Here is an 8322-nt window from a genome sequence, read left to right on the forward strand (position 1 = left end):
AGATAATAAAGATTAGAGCAGAAATAAATGACATAGAGACCAAAAAAACAATACAGAAAATCAATGAAACCAAGAGCTGGTTCTTTGAAAAGATAAACAAGATTGACATACCTCTAGCCAGACTCACCAAGAAGCAAAGAGAGAGGACCCAAATAAACAAAATCAGAAACGATAGAGGTAAAATAACAACAGACCACACAGAAATACAAATGATTGTTAAAAAATAGTATGGACAGCTCTACTCCAACAAACTAGACAACCTGGAGGAAATGGACAAATTCCTAGAAAAATACAACATTCCAAAACTCAATCAGGAAGAATCTAAAAATCTCAACAGGCCAATAACTATGGAAGAAATTGAAGCAGTCATCAAAAAGCTTCCATCAAACAAAAGCCCAGGACCAGATGGCTTCGCAGGGGAGTTTTACCAAACATTCAAGGAAGAACTAAAACCTATCCTCCTCAGATTACTATAAAAAATTCAAGAGGAAGGAACACTTCCAAGCTCATTCTATGAAGCCAGCATCACCGTAATACCAAAAACAAGGAAAAGACAACACAATGAAAGAGAATTACAGGCCAATATCCCTCATGAACATAGATGCCAAAACCCTCAACAAGATCTTAGCAAATCGGATCCAGCAGTACATCAGAAAGATCATACACCATGACCAAGTAAGATTTATCCCAGGGATGCAAGGATGGTACAATATCTGCAAATCAATAAACGTGATACATCACATAAACAAACTGAAAGAAAAAAAGCACATGGTCATATCAATTGATGCAGAAAAATCATTTGACAAAATCCAACACCCATTTTTGATAAAAACTCTCAGCAAGGCAGGAGTAGAAGGATCATATCTCAACACAATAAAAGCCATATATGACAGGCCCACAGCCAACATCATACTTAATGGACAAAAACTAACACCATTTCCCCTAAGAACATGAACAAGACAGGGATGCCCACTCTCACCACTCCTGTTCAACTTAGTACTGGAAGTGTTAGCCATTGCAATTAGGCAAGAAGAAGACATAAAAGGCATCTAAATTGGAAAAGAGGAAGTAAAACTGTCCTTATTTGCAGACGACATTATATTATACATACAAAACCCTAGAGACTCCATCAAAAAGCTACTAGACTTAATACATGAATTTGGCAATGTAGCAGGATATAAAATTAACCCCAAGAAATCTGAGGCATTTCTATACACCAATAGTGAACTTTCAGAAAGAGAGATTATAAAAAAAATCCCATTCACCATCGCACCAAAAAATTAAGCTACCTAGGAATAAATTTAACTAAAGAGGTAAAAGACCTCTACTCAGAAAACTACAGGACGTTGAAAAAAGATATAGAGGAAGACATAAACAGATGGAAGAACATACCGTGTTCATGGATTGGTAGAATCAACATCATTAAAATGTCCATACTACGTAAAGCAATCTATAAATTCAACGCACTTCCCATTAAAATATCAACGGCATCCTTCACAGATCTAGAAAGAATTCTCCAAAAATTCATCTGGAATAAAAAAAGACCCCGAATAGCTGCAGCAATCCTGAAAAAGAACAAAGTAGGTGAGATCTCAATACCAGATATCAAGATGTATTACAAAGTCACTGTTCTCAAAACTGCCTGGTACTGGCACAAGAACAGGCATATAGATCAATGGAATAGAATAGAGAGCCTAGAAATCGGCCCGAACCAATATGCTCAATTAATATTCGACAAAGGAGGCAAGAACATACAATGGAGACAAGATAGTCTCTTCAATAAATGGTGTTGGGAAAATTGGACTGATATATGCAAAAAAATGAAACTAGACCACCAACTTACACCATACACAAAAATAAACTCAAAATGGATAAAGGACTTAAATGTACAACAGGAAACCATAAAAATTCTAGAAGAATACAAAGGCAACAAAATCTCAGACATATGCCGAAGCAATTTCTTCACTGATACAGCTCCTAGGGCACTTGAAACGAAAGAGAAAATGAACAAATGGGACTACATCAAAATAAAAAGCTTCTGCACAGCAAAAGAAACCATCAACAAAACGAGAAAACCCACTGTGTGGGAAAACATATTTGCCAATGTCATATCTTATAAGGGCCTAATCTCCAAAATTTATAGGAAACTTATACAACTTAACAAAAGGGAGATAAACAATGCAATCAAAAAATGGGCAAAGGACCTACATAGACACCTTTCAAAAAAGGACATTCAGAAAGCCAAGAGACATATGAAAACATGCTCAAAGTCACTAATTATCTGAGAGATGCACATCAAAACAACAATGAGGTACCATCTCACACCAGTCAGACTGGCTATCATCAACAAATCAACAAACGACTAGTGCTGGAGAGGATGTGGAGAAAAAGGAACACTTGTGCACTGCTGGTGGGGATGCAGAATGGTGCAGCCACTATGGAAGACAGTATGGAATTTCCTCAAAAAACTGAAAATGGAACTCCCATTTGACCCTGTGATCCAACTTCTAGGAATATATCCCAAGAAACCAGAAACACCAATCAGAAAGGATATATGCACCCCTATGTTCATAGCAGCACAATTCACCATAGCTAAGATCTGGAAACAGCCTAAGTGCCCATCAGTAGATGAATGGATTAGAAAACTGTGGTACATCTACACGATGGAATACTATGCTGCTATAAAAAAAAGGAACTCTTATCATTTGCAACGGCATGGATGGAACTGGAGAGCATTATGCTAAGTGAAATAAGCCAGTCAATGAAGGAAAAATACCACATGATCTCACTCATTCATGGATAATAGAGACCATTATAAACTTTTGAACAATTATAGATACAGAGGCAGAGCTGTCTCAAACAGATTGTCAAACTGCAGCGGGAAGGCTGGGGAGGGTTGGGGGGCAGGAGGGAGGGGGTAAGAGATCAACCAAAGGACTTGTATGCATGTATATAAGCATAACCAATGGACATAAGACACTGGGGGATAGGGGAGGCTAGGAGACTGTCAAGGGCGGAGGGAAAAAAAGGACACATATGTAATACGCTTTGTAATACTTTAAGCAATAAAGAAAAAAAAGAAAGAAATGTTCTAACTGCAGACAATATATCAGATTGTCACTGTATGATTTCATTCCAGCGGAAGCCTTATATCTCGAAATATTCTCAACTGGTTTATATACTGTGTATATATTAATCTTTATGTTTTGTGTTCTTCTGTTTTATAAAATATATACGTATTTACATGATTGCTTACTCACACAATATGGGCCTCACTGTAGAAGCCATCAACATCACTATGTCCTAAAAATAAGACTCAAGAGTTTAGACTTATAATTGTGTCAATGAAACATGGATGCTCTATTGGCTGCACTTAAAACCTCTTTCACCCTTTTGGCTACCTCATTCACTTGTCAGATAGGGAGGTCTTCAGGAATCCACCCACATCGGCAGAAAGCAGTTACAGAAGAGACCCAACACCGCTTTTTCCTGAAAGGATTCAGAGCCAAAATTCATAGGGGAAAATATTATAGGCCAGGACTAATACAGTTCAACAAGACACCTTCCATATAAAAATAATCTCATAGATATGAGATGATAATATTAACAGAGGGGAAATGATAGTGGGGAAGGGCACATAATAACAATAGAGCCACAGTTGTTCAATAATTATTCACCTTACTAAGTATAGATAAGAAGTTTTCTTATAGACCCTGGGAAACTGGAGGATGAAACAAAGCTGTAAAAGGATAAGATGCCTCAATGGGTCCATTACTCAGAAAAGAAATACATTTTTGAGAACAGACTAAGGACAGGACACACTTTGATTTGGTTGCTGCACCTGGATCCTTACCCCCTCTGGGAGTTTTTCTCAGGAATCCTGTCCATTCTTCAGTCCCAGGAACAGGCTGAGCTGTTTGTAACATCATAGAAGATTAACCACTGTGTTTTCAGACTTTGAGCTCCTGAAGGCCAGGATGTAGACCCTCCCCTCCCCTTTCCATGTTACACTTGCAGCTTGTAGCTGCTTGTAGCTATCTTCTCCTCATGTATGTGTATAATCAGCCAATTGGCAAGGGTGGTTAGAGCAGAATTTCCGGGGTAACCGACTGCTCTCCCATACTGCTGGAAGTATTGGAATAAATGCTCATATATGCATCAACCCTGTCTCTGCTTAATTTGTCTCAAGTAGTAACAGGCGGCCTTGGACCCATTGTGTCTTGTTTCAATATGATCTCCTAAAAATAGTTCACATTGTTTAGTTTATTTTTATGTTAAAACTTGGAATTGCATTTTTTGTTTTGTTTTGTTTTGTTTCTAAAGCCATTTTGTTCTGGAAAAAATATTACCAAACACCAATCGATCAAAATATTTAAGTATGCAATTGTTGTGGATTTTTGGCCTCAGTCTTTTGGAACACTAAGGAGTTTGCTACTGTTTGAACATAGTGATATTTGTTGTTATCTCACTACTCAGTGTTTCGTTCACTATTTCTGTTAGCTAGGAGTTAGCAAAAGAAAAGGGAGCTAGACTGATTGAGTCTGACTGAGTCTGGAAGTTATACTTAATGAGGGTTAGGTATGGAAGTTACCATTTCACACACTCCAGGGGATAGCTGAATCCCTGGTAAGGGGATTAACATCCCTCTGCCTGCCCCCTCCCAGGTGTAAAATGGAAAGACGACTTTCCAAACTTGGGGGTGTGCAGGAGCAGAACCAATGAAAGAGAAATTCCTCTAATGGATTCAGTAAAAGTCAAGATGGTGCAGGAGTGGTCCTTCTACTTTGAGGCACCTGCAGTATGAGACAAGATGGCCACCATAAAGGGGAGGTGTCTAATCTGGCACAGGAATCAGATTGGGTAGGGGACACAATCCTGGAAGATCTAGGAAAGGGGTTGGATAGAGGGACGACCAAACATAATTACCCCCCAAGAACCAGAAGAGATTGGTTAGTTTGAAAGAAAGCTTACTCCATCCCAAGCCTGAGGTAATATATTAACATTGCTTAACAAAGCTTAACATTGGCCTCTCAGTAGCATGTGTTTGCCTGTTTGTTTGCTCCTTCATGCATTCTCTCTATGTAGCAGCAGCACACATCCCAGCTTGGGTATGTAGCAGCTGTCTGGTTCTGGCAGCCAAGCAAGCCCAAGTATGGGCTCCAAGTGCAGCTCCAATGCTGGTCTGGGTGCAGCAGGAATAGAGACTAAGTTAGCTGGTCAGGGACAGAGACTAAGCTGGACTAAGCTTTCACATGGACTGAACTGAACTATGAAAGCTTTTGGTGGCCTGCAAATTCCAGGCCAATGGCAAAGAATTGCTGGAACCTGGGCTCTATGAAGAACACGGGCTCAGCAGTGGGAATGAGCTGAGCCTCCTGGTGGTGGATGAGACACTGGGAATATGGGGACAGTCCTTTGTGTTTGCTCCAGCTCCAATAAAACTTACCACTGCACCTCATCCTCCCATGTGTAAGTCCCTGAAATGCTTTTCTCATGACACAATGGAAGAGCCCTATTTCCACCAACAACAGTTCTGGAGGAGGACCAGCAAAGACTATGGGGGCTGCTTTTTTCATTATTGATGTGATCTGCCTATTGCTTTTCTACACAATTATCTCATGGCTAAAATAGCTGAACACGCCGCAGGACATCATGACAGTGCTCTAATTCACATGCTTTACACAGCTATTAAATTCTTAGGGGTAGCAGATCACCATGGTGGAGTATTTTTGCTAGTACTGGTTTTGTGTTGTAAAGGTGGTTTTCATACAGCTTCCAGAAAGCTCTCTATTGATGTTGGTAGAGCCAAACATCTCCGAACTTTATCCCATCTTGTCTCCATGCTTCCCTTGTGCCCATAGGTTATTGTTCTTTCTGTGACAACTGAGAGTACACTCAAGTCTTGGTTTTCTCTCATTATGCCTTTAACAACGATTATTATTTTTGTCATGATCCTCTATTTTCTATGTAGATTCCATTATTCAGTCAAAATTGAAGTTTCTAAATGTGCCTACTATGGATCCTTATGCATTTTTGTTAGCGCTCAACTTTTTGGAAATTTTTGGATTCATCCAATAACAGAGCAACACACCAGAAAACACTGAACACAACCTGTCCAGAAGTTTGGTAGTGAGCACTACATTATTTATTTTGTCTGCTAACATCTTGTCATCTCCCTCTAGAAGACAGAAAGTAGTCTAATTAGATATTCTCCTTAATAAACCTCTATAACTTTACTTGTGGCCCGGTGCACAAAATTCATGCACATTAAAAGGGAATTAATTAGAGGAAATATTTTAATATTGTTATTTGCCCTTTCTCTATGATAGAAGTGTCAAAGATGAAAGAAAATTAGTAAAATGTATCTGAAAATCTTCCTCCTGTCAGAGTCTGGGGCATGCCACGGGACCCGGAGTCAAGTCCCTGCCCACCTGCATGCATCTCAAAATCGCTCAAGACCCAGACCCGGCTGGCCCCACCCCCATTGGGCGAGATCGAGACCGGGCCAGCCCCATCCCTTTCAAGCCCTGCCAGGTGGGGGGTACAGTCTCAGGTCCCTTGGCCTGGCACTGGAGTGGGGGGCACAGCCTGAGTGCCCCCATCAAGCCTCACCAGGCAGGGGGCACAACCTGAGGTCCCTGTCAAGCCCCACCAGGCAAGGGATGTGGCCTGAGGTACCCCATCAAGCCCTGTCAGGTGGGGGGGGCACAGCTTGTGATCCCTCATCAAACCCTACTGGGCAGCGGGGGGCACAGCCTCAGGCCCCCCACCCAGGCCCGGCACCACGCAGCCTCAGGTTCCTGCTTATCACTCATTATGGCTCTTTATGGGAACCCCGCCTCCGCTGTGGTTGCAGCCATCTTGTGATGAATTATGGAGTGAGGGTCAATTTGCATATTACGTCTTTATTATATAGGAGGATGGGTGATGCTTTTCAGCACAGTTCCCAATGGATCCCTAGGTCTATTAACGAAGAAAATTCTTGAGGGGAGTGACTGTAGGAAGTCCCTTTACTTTGTGTTTGAATATGCTTTTTACCTTTGTGGAATTATTCCATGACATGTTGACCACTAGTCTGGGTCTGATCTCAGATGGACTTCACATGCTCTTTCACTGCTTTGCTTTGGTCATGGGACATTGTGCAGCCTTAATGAGTAGATGGAAAGCAAATAGGATTTTATCCTATGGATTTTGCCAAATAGAAATTCTCTCTGTATTTATTAATAGTCTTTTTATAATAGTAATAGCTTTTTGTGTGTGTTTATGGAGTTTGTGTCTAAATTAGACAAGCACATGTTAACACCAGTCTCAGTTGGAGAGATGATAGTATCTGTGACTTTATCATACCCATGGAGCTTCTCAAGGAAGCTGTCACTCATCTTATCACAGTCACAACATATGATGTACCCAGTGACCATGGACATGGTCACAGCCATAGATCTTCAGGCAGATACATGAATACTAACATGATGGATATATTTGTATATGTTCTGTCAGACACATCTGTCAGTATTGGAACCATTTGGATGGTTTATTTCTGAGCCCCTGTGCTCTCTTTTTATGTTATATTAATATTTCTCACTGTTGTTCCACCAATTACAGATACCTGTCAGGTTCTAATTCTGAGACTGCCACAAGAATATGAAAAAGAACTACATCTTGCTTTAGAAAAAGACACAGAAAACTGAAGGATTAATATCACACTGAGACCCTCATTTTTGGTGTCACTCAGCCAGTGTTGTGGTAGAAGGAATTCATATACAGCTGACACCTGAGGTGCTGGAACAAAGAATAGTATATCAGGTTAGAGGAATACTTAATGATGCTGGAGTAAACAATTTAACAATTCAAGTGGGAAAATAGGCATACTTTCAATGTATGAATTGTTTAAGTATTGGATTTCATGATATTCTGGTTATGACAAAACAAATGGAGTCAATGAAATACTACAAAAATAGTACCTAGATAATATGACATAACTAAGGAAATACCCTTGGAGTGTGAACAATTAAGATTAAATGAAAAAGTATTTATAGTGTTTCCAGAAAGAAGAAAATTGCACATATTGTACAAAAACATTTTGCTGTATTTGAAAAAGTTAAAGCTCCCTACTATTGGATAAATAAAACTTTCTTAAAGGAAATTTAAGTACAGAAGAAGCATTTATTGTTTAAGTAAAATAATTATTTGAATCATGTGTGTAATAAGAATCTTAAAATTTGAGTGCAAATGATATGTATTATCTTTGAAAATGAACATATAATTATGGAATCCAGTGAAGAACAAAATGACTTCTGTGTTTACTTTCTATTAGAAAGCATC

General features: G+C 39.7%; 1 pseudogene; it reads left to right on the plus strand.

Annotated features, from left to right (window-relative positions):
• Nucleotides 1-591: 591 nt before the first annotated feature.
• Nucleotides 592-7974, plus strand: LOC118653468 (annotated as a pseudogene).
• Nucleotides 7975-8322: the final 348 nt, after the last annotated feature.

This window comes from Myotis myotis, unplaced genomic scaffold (genome assembly GCF_014108235.1).
Source record: "Myotis myotis isolate mMyoMyo1 unplaced genomic scaffold, mMyoMyo1.p scaffold_m19_p_4, whole genome shotgun sequence".
NCBI classification, from domain to species: Eukaryota; Metazoa; Chordata; class Mammalia; order Chiroptera; family Vespertilionidae; genus Myotis; species Myotis myotis.